This window comes from Scyliorhinus canicula, chromosome 18, assembly GCF_902713615.1.
Source record: "Scyliorhinus canicula chromosome 18, sScyCan1.1, whole genome shotgun sequence".
In the NCBI taxonomy this organism is placed as follows: domain Eukaryota; kingdom Metazoa; phylum Chordata; class Chondrichthyes; order Carcharhiniformes; family Scyliorhinidae; genus Scyliorhinus; species Scyliorhinus canicula.
Genome location: NC_052163.1, coordinates 117,577,087 through 117,592,526, shown reverse-complemented (window position 1 = coordinate 117,592,526; position 15,440 = coordinate 117,577,087). Strand labels below are relative to the sequence as shown.

At 46.9% G+C, this 15,440-nt stretch overlaps 1 protein-coding gene across 3 annotated transcripts in view; it reads left to right on the top strand.

Annotated features, from left to right (window-relative positions):
* The first annotated feature begins 11,936 nt into the window (after positions 1-11,936).
* LOC119953186 (rho guanine nucleotide exchange factor 18-like) overlaps positions 11,937-15,440 on the top strand; it is a 257,696-nt gene continuing 254,192 nt past the window's right edge. Inside the window, exon 1 of one of the 3 annotated variants that reach the window (XM_038777166.1) lies at positions 11,937-12,116. The gene's annotated coding sequence lies outside the window, so the exon portion shown is untranslated. Of the gene's footprint in view, positions 12,117-14,940; positions 15,080-15,440 lie in introns of those variants that run through there. The other 2 variants (XM_038777168.1, XM_038777167.1) reach the window with 2 other exon arrangements.

Below are 15,440 nucleotides of genomic sequence, written 5' to 3'. Positions count from 1 at the left end.
GGCAGAGGTTACAGAGATGGGGAGGGTTGTTGGGCTGGCGGAGGTTACAGAGATAGGGAGGGTTGTTGGGCTGGCGGAGGTTACAGAGATGGGGAGGGTTGTTGGGCTGGAGGAGGTTACAGAGATGGGGAGGGTTGTTGGGCTGGAGGAGGTTACAGAGATGGGGAGGGTTGTTGGGCTGGAGGAGGTTACAGAGATGGGGAGGGTTGTTGGGCTGGAGGAGGTTACAGAGATGGGGAGGGTTGTAGGGCTGGAGGAGGTTACAGAGATGGGGAGGGTTGTCCGTGCTGAAGGTGGTTACAGAGATGGGGAGGGTTGTGGGCTGGAGGAGGTTACAGAGATGGGGAGGGTTGTTGGGCTGGAGGAGGTTACAGAGGTGGGGAGGGTTGTAGGGGCTGGAGGAGGTTACAGAGATGAGGAGGGTTGTCCGTGCTGGAGGAGGTTACAGAGATGGGGAGGGTTGTAGGGGCTGGAGGAGGTTACAGAGATGGGGTGGGTTGTGAAGGCTGGAGTTGTAGGGGCTGGAGGTGATTACAGAGTTAGGGAGGGTTGTGGGGCTGAAGGAAGTTACAGAGTTAGGGAGAGTTGTCCAGGCTGGGGGATGATACAGAGTTAGAGAGGGTTTTTGGACTGGAGGTGGTTACAGAGATGGGGAGGGTTGTAGGGGCTGGAGGTGGTTACAGAGTTAGGGAGGGTTGTGGTGCTGGAGTAGGTTACAGAGATGGGGAGGATTGTAGGGCTGGGGGAAGTTACAGATATAGGGAGGGTTGTAGGGGCTGGAGGTGGTTACAGAGTTAGGAGGGTTGTGGTGCTGGAGTAGGTGACAGAGATGGGGAGGATTGTAGGGCTGGGGGAAGTTACAGAGATAGGGAGGGTTGTGGTGGTGGAGTAGGTTACAGAGATGGGGAGGATTGTAGGGCTGGGCGATACAGAGAGGGAGGGTAGTAGGGGCTGGAGGTAGTTACAGGGTTAGGGAGGGTTGTGGTGCTGGAGTAGGTTACAGAGTTAAGTGGATTGTAGGGCTGGAGTAGGTTACAGAGATAGGGAGGGTTGTTGGACTGGGGGAAGTTACAGAGATAGGGAGGGTTGTAGGGGCTGGAGGTGGTTACAGAGTTAGAGTGGATTGTACGGCTGGGGGAAGTTACAGAGATAGGGAGGGTTGTTGGGCTGGGGGAAGTTACAGAGATAGGGAGGGTTGTTAGGCTGGGGGAAGTTACAGAGATAGGGAGGGTTGTAGGGACTGGAGGTGGTTACAGAGTTAGGGAGGGTTGTGGTGCTGGAGTAGGTTACAGAGATGGAGAGTGTTGGGGCTGGAGGAAGTTACAGAGATAAGGAGGGTTGGCCGGGCTGGAGGAGCTTACAGAGATAGGGAGGTTATTGGGCTGGAGGAGGCTATTGAAGAAACAAGGATGTGAATTTTGAAATTGGAGTATTTTTTGTTTCTTTTTAAAAAAATTTAGAGTACCCAATTCATTTAGTCCCAATAAAGGGGCAATTTAGCGTGGCCAACCCATCTACCCTGCACATCTTTTGGGTTGTGGGGGTGAGACCCATGCAGACACGGGGAGAATGTGCAAACTCCTCACGGACAGTGACCCAGAGCCGGGATCGAACCTGGGATCTCAGCGCCATGAGGCAGCAGGGCTAACCCACTGCACCACCGTGCTGCCTATTGAAATTGAAGTATTGACATGTTTGGAGTTTCAGGAATACTGGCAATCCGTGCATCATTGAACCTGGACCGGTCTCAATGCAGAATAAAAGTGGTTTAAGAAGGTGTCTGTCCCCAAACACTGAGAGCTACAGACATCCTACATTATCCTCCAGCTAGGGGTTGTCTAAGATTGTGAAACGTTTGTTCCTTCAAGGATACCATTAGATGGAATGATGAGAAACAGAAGTGACGCTTCTTCAAAATCTCAGCCAGAATCTAGTCAAGTTGTAAGTGTCTATGTTGGTCTGCCTCAGCATCAGTGTTATGCTGCAGATCCTGGTCAATGTATTTGCCTACAAAGCATAATGGATCTGAATAGAATCAGGAACAAACACTCATTCTGTGTCAAACAAGAGAGCAAAGCCCAACCAATAAACATAAACTAAACTCTGCTGACAAGCTAATTCCTTCAAATAGACATACACTGTCTTCCGCTTTTGAATCCTTCGATTGGTGACAGAGGGAAATTCCTATCTCTCAGGATGGATCAGTTTAGATTGATTTCAGCTCACCTTTTTTGGGGGGTCAGTTGGCTGGAGAGCTGCTTCGCGATGCAGAGCGATGTCAGTGGCATGGGTTCAATTCCCATACCGCCGGAGGTTATTCTCAATCTTACCCCTTGCCTCGAGTGTGGTGACCCTCAGCTCCACCAGTCAGCTCTCCCCTCAAAGGGGAAAAAGCAGCCTGTGGTCACCTGGGACTATGGCGACATTCATTGTAACAAAGTCTTTCACAGGAGTGTCATAAAACAAATCTGGCGTGGAACCTCCTAAGAAGATGTTAGGGCAAATGACTGAAGAGCAGGAAGAGCAAATATTCCAGTAAGAAAAAGTGTCTGTGTGGAGTCTGCATGTTCTCCCATGTGTGCGTGGGTTTCCTCCGGGTGCTCAAGTTTCCTCCCACAGTCCAAGATGTGCAGGTTAGGTGGATTGGCCATGCTAAATTGTCCTTAGGGTCCAAATTGGCCTCAGTGTTCGGTGGGGTTTCTGGGTTATGGGGATAAGGTGGAGGTGTGGACCTTGGGTAGGGTGCTCTTTCCAGGAGCCGGTGCAGACTCAATGGGCCGAATGGCCTCCTTCTGCACTGTAAATTCTATCTATCAAATCTATGAAGCGAGGTAACTAGAATACTCAAAATGCAATTCTAAATTTTGAAACACAGACATAGGGCTGCAATTACTGTTCCATAACATCAATAATAGCAGCACGAAAACAGACAAAATTGAAAGAACCAGTCTAAATAATAATCTTCATTAATTCACAAGTAGGCTTACATTAACACTGCAATGAAGTTACTGTGAAAATCCCCATGGAAATCCACTCCCCAATAGAAACCCACCCCCAGCAAAGGAAATCCCTCCACAATAGAAATCTATGCCTACCAATGGAAATCCACTGTCAGCGGAATCCATCCCTCCAGGATATCCACTCCCAGTGAATCCAGCCCTTCTTTGTAAATCCACTCCCCCACCTTCACCCCCCCCCCCCCCCCCCCACGCCCAGTGGAACGCATGTTCCAAGTTGGAACAAGGTCACTTTAAGAGACGGATCACATGACATATTGATGGCATCATGGCTGTTTGCGTGGGTCACCGGACAGTCTATCCTAACAGCCTGTAGCGTAAACCTTTCAAAGTAAACTCTTGTTTGTACCTGGCCTGCTATCCTACCCTTTAAAAATACCAGAAAGACAACAACATGCAACAAGGAGGTCAGAACCACGCTGGCAGACCCCCGAGAAGTAAAAGTAACATACAGAAATCATCAACCAAGCGCAGACATCCAGAAAGGATTGATAAGGTAAAGACTTTGCTGTGCCAAAGCTGGCGATGGAGGGGTTGCCAAATGACGTAGCAGCCATCACAGGAACCCAAAAATAACATCGACTTTGGAGGAAACAGCATCAAAAGGAAGCTCGCCACGTGCCCTGCCCGGAAAGATCTGGGATAGTGCAGGAGCACTGTGGGTAGCAAGTACCTGCAACAATAGGTTAGAGCTGGGGAAGGAAACAAGGAGGAAAGCAGCCTCAGGGGCACATTCTTTGAAAAAAGAAGCGAGGCAGTTCTTAAAACTTTCTGGCACATTGTGCTTATGCTCGTCCTTTCAATAGTAGAAATTATGGGAATTTTGGTGGCGTGGAACCGATTGATAACACAGAGCAGTGGAGCTCATATACTGAAGGATTTGACTAATTTGTCCAAGTGAATAAATACACAGCAGATATTGTAGTCCACGATGTGCAGGTTAGGTGGATTCGCCACGCTAAATTGAACTTAGTGTCCAAAATTGTCCTTAGTGTTGGGTGGGGTTACTGGGATATGGGGATAGGGTGGAGGTGTTGACCTTCCAAGAGCCGGTGCAGACTCGATGGGCCGAATGGCCTCCTTCTGCACTGTAAATTCTATTTAAAACTTTCCCGAGTACAATGGGGTGGGGGGCTGGGGGGGGGGGGGGGGGGGTGGCGGTGGCTGAGGGGGGGGGGGGCGGATTATTCAACCTCCTGCGAAGTCTGGCGCAACCTGAGAAACCAGGTTCAAAAACCTATGATGAGATTGTGGGGCTATTGCTGGACCACTTCTCACCTAAACCCTTTGCTGAGAGGTTCAACTAGAAGGTGAATCAATCACACAGTTCGTATCTACTTCCATGAAATTCGCTGAATACAGTAAATTTGGAGATGTCTTGAACGGCACCATTAGAGACAGACTAGTTTGCGGGTTAAGAGACAAAGCTGTTAACAGAAAGCAACTTAAAACTAAAGGAATCTTCAGAAGTTGCGATCTCTATGGAATTAGCGGCTAAGGAAGCCCAACTATTAGTTTGAGCACTAGAATCCATAAGATGTCAGCTGAGACCGGAACTCAGATTAAAGATGAAAGCTGAACAAGATGCTTAAAGGGCTAGGTCAGTGCCATACACTATTAGGCCTAAGGTTGAGGCAAAATTAGAGCGGCAGGTCAAGACGGAGGCCCTCGAACCGGTCAATGTAAGTGATTGGACCGCACCAATAGTGCCCATAATAAAGAAAGATAATTGGGTCCGAATATGTGGTGATTTTAAGATCACTATCAATCCGGTATTGTGTGCAGAGCTGTACCCTCTGCCTTTAATTGATTATTTATTTGTTGGGTTGGCTGGAGGTCAGCATTTCAGTAAAGTTGACCTTAATCAAGCTTATCTCCAGGTAAACATGGATCCGGATTCACAACGATATTTGACAATCGTGACATACAAAGATATAAAAGTCTTCCATTTGGTATCACGTTCGCACCTGCGTTGTTCCAATGTGCCATGGATCAAATTCTAAACAGACAAGAAAAGTCCAGTGCAACTTAGACAACATCTTAGTTCCTGGAAAGAATGAGGAAGAGCATCTTCAAAATTTAGATGCTACATTCCAGAAGTTAGAAGATTAGGGACCATGAATATGGAAGGATATGCAAATTCTTCACATTTTCCATTGAAAACCTGTGTAGAGTGAGCGGTGTGTGGGTAAATGTACCTCAACTGACCTTGGCCAGTTTGCAGTAGCCCTTCTTAACTCAGTGCGTTAAGCAGTGAGATCATAGAAAGAGAGACAACGGAGACAGGATTCAGGGTGAAGTCCAACACAACTTTATTGGACACTTTATGACAAAAACAATATTTATCAAACTCTCTATAAATAAACAGTCTCACTTCCAAACCAGCTATCTACTTCTGACACGCCCTTCGAGGATTTGCTACATCCTATCCACAAGTTCCTGTCACTATCTATGAACTGTTTGGCTGAAGAGACTGGTAATATCTGTTTAATAAGGTTGGGACAGGCTGTTCCTCGGTCTTTGAAGGTTGGCTGATGTCTCAGGATCTGCAGTCGTCGATTTGATCTTCTCTTCTCCTCTCGGGCTGATTCTGGTCTTTGGGTCGTTTTGCTGGGTGGTCTCTCGGGAAACGTTGTTGAAGAAGGTGCCATGGCATAGAGAGAGAGAGAGAGAGAGAGAGCTGGGATTCCATGTTGTCCTTTCATACCCCTCGGCACGCCCTTCTCGAAGATTCTGTGACCTGTGTCCAATACTAGCATCGGCTAGTAAAATCCGTAACTGAAGCACCTGTGCCTCAAAGCGTAAATCAGCTTTGATCGATTTTGGGCTTATTAACTTATTCTGGGGCAGCACGGTGGCACGGTGGTTAGCATTGCTGCCTACGGCGCTGAGGACCCGGGTTCGAATCCCGGCCCTGGGTCACTGTCGTGTGGAGTTTGCACATTTCCCCGTGTCTGCGTGGTTTCACCCCCACAACCCAAAAGATGTGCAGGTAGGTGGATTGGCCACGTTAAATTGCCCCTTAATTGGAAAAATTATTGGGTACTCTAAATTTTTTTAAAACGTATTCTGGACGGTTTGTCTCTATCAACTAATCTCTCAAGCTTTACACAACTTATTGTGTCAAACCAGGAAATGGAAATGGGTGGGACAGTGCAAGAAGGCCTTCCTACTAGCTAAAGAGGCACGACTAAAGTCAGAAGCCCTGACACATTTTGATCCAAAGTTACATTGGCGACGCAGCACCGTGTGGAGTGGGGGCAGTGGATTCTCACATAAGCCCAAATGGTGAAGATAGAGTTTCCAGATTGAACAAAGCAGAAATGAACAATGAACAGGTAGAGAAGGTAACTCGAGCCACTTTTAAGGATTCTAACCTTTTTACCAATTCCCAAATGGAAGGAAATTTACTAACGGATCATCGACCACTGACAAGGATAGTTGGGCCCCACGCCCATCTCCATCAGTGAGCCCAATGCAGAAATGGGCTTTGCTGTTGTCAGCACATACGTACATGATAAAATATGTCAATCAAATCTCCATGGGAACGCTGATGACTCTCTACATTTACCTAACAAGTCATCAGTGAATAGTTTGAGTTGAAGCTGTATGTTACCTGAAGACTCAAACTGTCTGTACAGGCTGGTTGCCTCCGGGGAATGAGGGCCATCATTCCGCCATTGTTGAGGAAACGTGTCCTATGCCAACTTCATGAAGGACACTGTGGGATAGCAAGGGTGAGGGAGATAGCCAGAAGCTACTTTTGGTGGCCAGAGCTCGTTTGCGAAATCGAGGAGAAGGCAGGCATGTGTTCAATTTGTGCAAAGATTCCAACCTGCCGCCACCCAGCGCCATTACACCCATGGAGTTGGCCAGAAGGGCCATGTAAAGGGTTCATATAGATTATGCCTGACCATTCAACGGGCGAATGTTTTTCATTGTGGTAGACGTGCACTTGAAATAGCCTGAAGTCGCCATTATGAAGACTACTCAGAGAGAACAATAGAAAGACTGGGTGAGATTGCTTTCAAGATTCAGTTATCCTGAGTAACTTGCAGATAACAACAACAACGTTTCTGTTAGGTAATTTGGAACATTCTGAATTCTCCCTCTGTGTACCCGAACAGGCGCCGGAATGTGGTAGCTGGGGGCTTTTCACAGTAACTTCATCGCAGTGTTAATGTAAGTCTGCTTGTGACCATAAAGATTAATTATTAGTGACAATGGGCCACAGTTCATTTTGCAAGAATTCGCAAATTATCTAAAGGAATGGAATACAACCAATTCAATTCGCTCCTTATTATCCTGTTAGAAATGGGCTGGCTGATTGGTTTGTTCAGACAATAAAGCATTCATTGAAGGCAACTCATGAGCAAAGAGCATTGTCTAAACGACTAAGCCAATTCCTTTTAAAAAATGTATTTTACTACAAACATGTATCAAAACAGGTTACAGCGAACAAACACCCCGGGAAACATGCTTCCCTACAATCAACTATACAGTCGGTACAGATTTTTCCTCTTTTTCACCCCCCCTCCCCCATGATGAACAGCCCCTCAAACACGGTCACAAACTCCCCCACCTTTCCTCAAACCCCCCTGTAGAGCCCCCTAACTCATACTTTATCTTCTCTAATCGCAGGAAGTCGTAAAGGTGACTAAGCTCGTTCCTGATGATATACAGGAATACAACACATTTGGCAAGCTTCTGTCCAGCATTACTTTAAAAAAAAAAAATTTAGCGTACCCAATTATTTTTTCCAATTAAGGGGCAATTTAGCATGGCCAATCCATCTAACCTGCACATCTTTTGGGTTGTGGGGGCTAAACCCACGCAGACACGGGGAGAATGGCAAACTCCACACGGACAGTGACCCAGGGCCGGGATTCGAACCCGGGTCCTCAGCGCCGGAGGCATGTCCAGCATTACTCATGGTAAAACGTCAATTGCACTCAGCACTTAAATAATCTTTATTGTCACAAGTAGGCTCACATTAACATTGCAATGAAGTTACTGCGAAAAGCCCCTCGTCGCCACATTCTGTTCGGGTACACGGAGGGAGAATTCCGAATTCTCAGCTGGTACGGGAATTGAACCCACGTGCTGTTGGTGTTCTGCATCGAAAACCAGCTGTCTAGCCCACTGAGCTAAACCAGCCCAGCTGAAGCCGCCCAAGACAAGAGAAATCATTGAGAGGAAACAGCAAAGTCAGGTTTTGAGACGTGAGAACGGGGCTAAACACCACCTGCGGGATTCTCCGTTGGCAGGATTCCGCTTTGCCGGCGGCGCACCCTCACCTGTGGGTTTCCCGACGGCGTGGGTCGGCCACAATGGGAAACCCCATTGGGGCTGCCGGGAGCGTGGCACGCCGGAAAACACGGCTAGCGGACAGATGAATCCGGCCCCATGTTTCTCAGAAAAGTCAGAAAGTATTGGCACGGAATACCACCAATGAGAAGTGGATACGTGCCATCGCCTAGCACAGACGGGTCTGGCCTTCTGCACTGTTCAAACTCAGGATGGTGTGGAGGAGACACGCTGACCAACTTTGAGCAACTAGAACAAGGTTGCCAGAGACAGAGTCAACCCAGAGTCCGCAACAAACTGGGCCAAGGGAAGACCTGGACATTCTTGACAGCCTGACAATATCTGAAACAACTGTGGAAGGCAATACCCCAGTTGAGGACCCTTCAACACCGACTCACCTTCAAACACAACTTTGCCATTAGGTCAGACAAATACGGACGAAGCTCAAAAAGGGGTAAACCAAAAAGACCAGACATGCACTCAACACGAAAAAGCAGGAGCCTGAAGTTCGCTGACAACCACACAGAAATCAACGTCCTCCGAAACATCTAACTTGCTGACAGTTGTGCTTATTTTGATTGTGAATGTTAAATGAGTGTTTCATTGCAGGAACCCCGTATGTAAAGGGGGCGGAAAGTGTTGTGTGTTCAGGGCAGCACAGTGGAGCAGTGGTTAGCACTGCTACCTCACGGCGCCGAGGTCTCAGGTTCGATCCCGACTCTGGGTCACTGCCCGTGTGGACTTTGCACATTCTCCCCTTGTCTGTGTGGGTTTCACCTCCACAACCCAGAAGATGTGCAGGGTAGGTGGATTGGCCACGCTAAATTGCCCCTTAATTGGAAAAAAATGAGTCGGGAAATTTAATTTTCTTTTAAAAAGTGTTGTGTGTTCATGTTTGCTTCTAGTTGGCTCATGGTCACTTTAAGAGTCCAATCATGTGGCATATTGATGACACCATCAGCCATTTGGGTGGGCAAACAGTCAATCTATCCTAACAGTCAGTAGAGTAAACGCCTTTGCAATCAAACTCTTGTTTGTAGGTTTCAGTCTGCAAGCCTAACCTTTAAAAATATCACACATTCCCAAATGGAAACTCTACCCCCTCCCTACGGAAATTTACCCTGCCAAGTAATCCAAACACCAACAACAAGTTTCTATTGGGGGTAGATTTTTTTTGGCGGTAGATTTCTATTGGGGTTGGTTTCTATTGGGGTAGATTTCAATTGGGGTAGATTTCTATTGGGGTAGATTTCTATTGGGGGTAAATTACCTTTGGGGGTGGATTTCTATTGGGGTAGATTCCTATTGAGGTAGATTTCTAATGGGGGTAAATTACAATTGGGGGTAGATTTCTATTGGGGTAGGTTTCTATTGGGGTAAATTACAATTGGGGGTAGATTTCTATTGGGGTAGGTTTCTATTGGGGGTAAATTACAATTGGGGGTAGATTTCTATTGGGGTAGGTTTCTATTGGGGGTAAATTACAATTGGGGGTAGATTTCTATTGGGGTAGGTTTCTATTGGGGGTAATTCCTATTAGGGTGGATTTCTGTTGGGAAGATTTCTATTGAGGGTGGATTTCTCCTGGGGATAAATTTCTATTGGGGGTAGATTTCTATTGGGGTTGTTTTCTATTGGGGTAGATTTCTATTGGGGTAGATTTCTATTGGGGGTAAATTACTATTGGGGTGGATTTCTATTGGGGGTAAATTACTATTGGGGTGGATTTCTATTGGGGATAAATTACTATTGGGGGTAGATATCTATTGGGGTAGATTTCAATTTGGGGTAATTCTATTGGGTTGGATTTCTATTGGGGGAGATTTCTATTGAGGGTGGATTTCTCCTGGGGATAGATTTCTATTGTGGTAGATTCCTATTGAGGTAGATTTCTATTGGGGGTAAATTACTATTGGGGGTAGATATCTATTGGGGTAGATTTCCATTTGGGGTGAATTTCTATTGGGGTAGATTTCTACTGGGGGTAAATTACTATTGGGGGTAGATATCTATTGGGGTAGTTTTCTATTTGGGGTAATTTCTATTGGGGTTGTTTTCTTTGGGTAGGTTTCTACTGGGGTAGTTTTCTGATGGGTGGGTTTCTATTGGGGGTAGGTTTCTATTGGGGGTAGATTTCTACTCGGGTGGGTTTCTATTGGGGGTAGATTTCTATTGGGTTAGATTTCTATAGGAGATAAATTTCTATTGGGGTGGATTTGTATTGGGATGGATTTCTATTGGCGTAGATTTCTACTGGTGGTGAATTTCTATTGGGGTGGATTTCTATTGGGGGAGATTTCTATTGGGGGGGAGATTTTTTCCACAATCTCACCATTTTTTAGACTGTTTGTTCTTGCTGCATCAGATTTCGCAGGAGGTTGAATATTCTCTCCCTTGATGTGCCAGAAATGTTTTAGTACTCTCGCTTTTCAAACAGGGTACCCCTGCGCTCAGCCATGTTTTGGAACACCCCCAGTTGTAGGTGCGTGTTATTCCCAGTGCTCCTTTTACTGTTCTGTGCAGAGCACGAGACAAGCTTGTTTTCAGTGTTGTTTCCCCTCAACATCTGCGTTTAAATTTTGGGTTCCTTCGACGGCTGCGACAGAATTTTGGCACCCCTCCATTGCCAGATTTGGAGCAGAGAATGTTTTAGGTTTTGAATCCTTTCCCGAATGTCGACGATTTTTCTGTATTGTTTTACTTCTCCGGGAGTCTGGGAATCTGGTTCAGCGCTCGTTGCCAATTGTCTTTGTGGTATTTTTAAAGGATAAGCTTGCTGACCACAAAGCAAGAGTTTTATTTGAAAGGTGTTTACTCGATAGGCCGTTAGGTCAGACTGCCCATTTTATCATAGAATCATAGAATTTACAGTGCAGAACGGCTGATGAAATCATCAATATGCCATGCGATTGGACTCTCAAAGTTCAACTTGTTTCTAAACACGCCTGGGTTTGCTTTAGGACAGCAACATCCTGTGGCATATTCTCCAACACAAGGCCTTCATCTCCCTGCCCAACAGCACTGTGGGTGTATATGCACCACAGGGGCTGCTGTGATTCAAGAAAGCAGCTCACCACCACCTTCTCAAGGGCAATTATGATGGGCAACAAATGCTGGCCTAGCCAACAAAGCCCCCATCCCATGAATGAATAAACGCTAACCTGGCTGCAAAGTGCTTTGGGAAGGCCTGAAGTTTTGAAAGGCACAATATAAATGCAAGTTCTTTCTTTCATTCCCACCGTTGAGTGAGACCAAGCGAGAACATGGGTAAACACAGCTTTCGGAGGGGAGCCTCTGTTTCCTGCGCAAAGGAGCCATTTTGCAAGTCAATGTGAAATTAAAAGAGCGATACAGAGAGGCAGGGTGGCTGAGAGACCTCAGGCTAGGAGACTGAGCAGACGAATGGTCCTGCAAACTCAGCCGGTGTCCTGATCGGCATTGAGCATAGCGAGAGCTGTCATGCCGAAGGTCACTCACAGTCCACAGGTTGTACGTAGGTTGGCATGAGCGTAGTGTCGGAAATGCTGATTCCGCCAGAGAGGAAGCCACACTGCGCTTTTCACTCAGAAGTATTGCCTTCGCAACAGCTTCTGTTTCAGAGTCTGGTGCAAACAGAACATTTTAAAAATCGACTAACCACAAGTTTCCTCTGGCTTTCTTTCAACGGAACGGACACACACATGGTCACGTGAGGAGACTCAAGTCTTTCCTGTCATTAATCAAAACTCTCATCAGTCAACCGGTGGCAATTTAAGAGCTGATATACCAGTGGACCAGGCTCTGACAACGTAGGTAAGTTATCTCTTAACATGCAGCATCGCATGGCTCTTGTGTGCGTGTGTGTGTGTGTGTGTGCGCACTTTCTACAATGCTGAACCCAGAACCTCTATCTGAATAAATGGTTAGTTGGCTGTGTACTTCAATGAATATATACACCTCGGGGCCTATATCATCCACCTCAGTTTTGTTGACTTTATTGTTTTGAACAATTCCCTGAGTAAGTTCCTCTATGTCGTCATTTGCATTTCTTTAAATGTCAGGGGGCTGATGAAAATTGGCCAAACCATCAATATTTCTGTTGATGTTTGCATCATCTGATTCATTTCCAAGGGGTCCGTCTGAATGCAGAGTTGATATGGATGACACTGATTCTCACGGAGGTCACTGACTCAGGCAGTTGAGGGGAGAATCTAGGTGACATCACGGAGATTGATGATTATACCATCTCAGTGCTGGTACAGTTCACCTCTCCTCTCACACTGCTCTTAGTCACTGTCATAATCTGGAATTCAGAAGAATGATCGGGTGATTCACTAAGGGCTTATATGACGGGCCGTAAAATCTACTCCTGCTCCTATTACTTGCGCCCTTGATAGGGTTCCCGCTGGTCGGGGAATCTAAAACACGAGGGGCTCAAGTCTCAGGGCCCGGGGGGGGGGGGGGGGGGGGTGACCATTTAGGACTGAGATGAGGAGAAATTATTTGCAGAGAAGGTTGTGACTCTTTGGAATTTCCACCCAGAGTGTTGGAGGGTATTGGTTACGTCTTAGTGCATTCGATGAAGTCCTCATGGTCTTTAGCAGGTTAACAAAGTCTTTATTAACTACTAGAACTACTTACAAATATACAGTAAAATACAAGCCAGGAACTGATGCCACGCTTAGTTCTGCAGCTCTGTCCAACACTGAACCCTAAGTGCAGGTAATGTTTCTCTTACATCGCTGTGTGGCTGGTTACTGAGTCACAAATTTACCCTTTATGTGCCAGACCCTCATATTACACCTGCCCAAGTCTTTATCTAATGTATTTTGTGTTGTTGTAGTTCACTTTGTCTATTCTCTTCTTATTAATACATTAATATTACTACATTATCATTACTACATTATCAATATTACTACATTATCAATATTACTACATTATCAATATTACTACATTATCAATATTACTACATTAACACTCCCCATCTCCCCTCTTCAAGTCGTAAATTCAAAGATCCAGGTGGTCTTCCATATCTCGTCTGCTCGACTGTCGAGGAGCGACAGACTCTGTGGCTGCTGGTTCACTCTGTTGGTTTGGAGGTTGTTCTGGTATCTGGGTATCTTTGCATTAATTTCCTCCCATTTCTTGGTGTTGAACCACACTTGGTCAGTCCAGCCGCTGTGTTGGATGGTTGCTGCTACCCTAACTTGTTCCTTGCAGGGTGGACGTGTGTTCATCCTCCTTGTCACTTTTTCCGCTTGTTCTGTCATTGCCGTCCTCTGTGGCGGAGGACGAACATCCCCGGGAAGAGAATGAGGTTCAGTGAAACGCCCACCTCTGCATTTCACCATTGGCAATGGACGGTTGGTTCCAGAAAGTCTTTGCGATCTGGCATGCTGGGAGTGGCAGAGCATGTTCGGTGGTTGCAGTATTGACCTGCTGAACCGCTATCGGAGTTGGAGGTTACTAATTTTTAATTTAATAATCTTGGTTGTCACAAGTAGGCTTACATTAACACTGCAATTAAGTTACTGTGAAAAGCCCTAGTCCCACATTCCGGCACCTGTTCGGTGCACGGAGGGAGAATTCAGTATGTCCAATTCACCTAACAGATGTCTTTCGGGACTTGTGGGAGGAAACCGGAGCACCCGGAGGAAACCCACGCACAACGGGGAGAACATGCAACTCGCACAGACAGTGACCCAAGTCGGGAATCAAACCTGGGACCCTGGTGCTGTGAAGCAAGAGTGCTACCCACTGTGCTACCGTGCCGCCATTGAACATCATCAAACTGTTGGACGCCTCTTTATATCCTCCACTGGAGGCGTCGTGGTTACCTCCTGGGTGGTCTGACCATTGAAGGCTTTCTGACACCTGTAACAAGAATGGACAAACCTTCTCCGCAAAGAGAGAAGGCAGTTCAGCGTTGAAGTCCCCACTGCACACTCTTTAGTGTTTGAGCACTCAGGAACTGATTAATGACAGTGGCTGTCTTGACATCTGCCACTGGCAGATCCTGGAGATCCAGGGCGACACACGCATCTCGGCTCAGGAGAGAGAAAGGCTGGTTACAGATGATGTGCATCATCTGGAAGGTCTGTTTGCCGCCATACCTTAGTGGTTCCAGGATTATACGAATGACTGGATATCAGATTCACCCAGGCCGCAGAGTGGTGTGGCTCCACCCGGCAATAGGATTTTAGCAATGTGTTTCTCCCAAACTGATGCTGAATTCCTTTGAAGATTTCTCAGGACTTTCTGCAGCCTCAAATTTTTAAAGATTTAGCTCACCTTTGCAAGTTCTTCCGACTCTGCACTCTGAAGCTAGACTTCCTGTGGTGTATGACTAGGAGGTTTACGGTACCTCAGAGTAGTGCTGCCATTGGTGCAGAGGACTCGCTGCTCATTGGCTCAGGCAGATCATGTGTCTCTCTGCCAATTGGCTGGATCAGTCGTGTGACTGCTCGCCGATTGGCCGAGAGGCCAGTAGCCCCTCCTACGAGCTGGGTATAAGAACCCGTAGCAGCCGGCAATCGGCCTTTCTCTGTAAGTCGACTGCCGGGCACACAACTAGTTCATTAAAGCCTGATATTTGGAACTTCTTCACGACTCGAGTCCAATTGATGGTGCATCACTTCCAAAGGAGATTCATAGGAGGCTTCTCTCCTGTCGCAGTGAGGAATTTTAAATTTCTACCTTCAGCTTCACAGCCATTCTTTGGCGCTTTCTCCTGGGAAATTTTCCTCTACGCCTCTGTGTCTGGAGCTTCTCGTTAGGTCAGGATGCTTTTTTGAATTCTTCCTCAGTCTTGGGCCTGTCTGTGTATTTTTCAGGGGAGGTTTGCGTTTTTTCCTTGAGCAGCCGCCATCCAGTAGGGTGCTGGCTACACCTTGGGCTGGATTCTCCGATTTACAGACTATGTCCGGAGGATCCATGCGTTTACGTCAAACAAATCGGCGGCGCCCCAGCACCGAACCGCGGACCGGTGAGGGGCTAGCAGCTGCGCCAAGTAAATCGCCCGGCCTCCACAGCGAAAATGGCTGGAGAATTGCTGGGTCCGTGGCCGCGCATGCGCACGGTGACGACCTGCAGCAGTCGCACCGTACAACATGGCGCCGGCGGTGCGCGGACCCGACC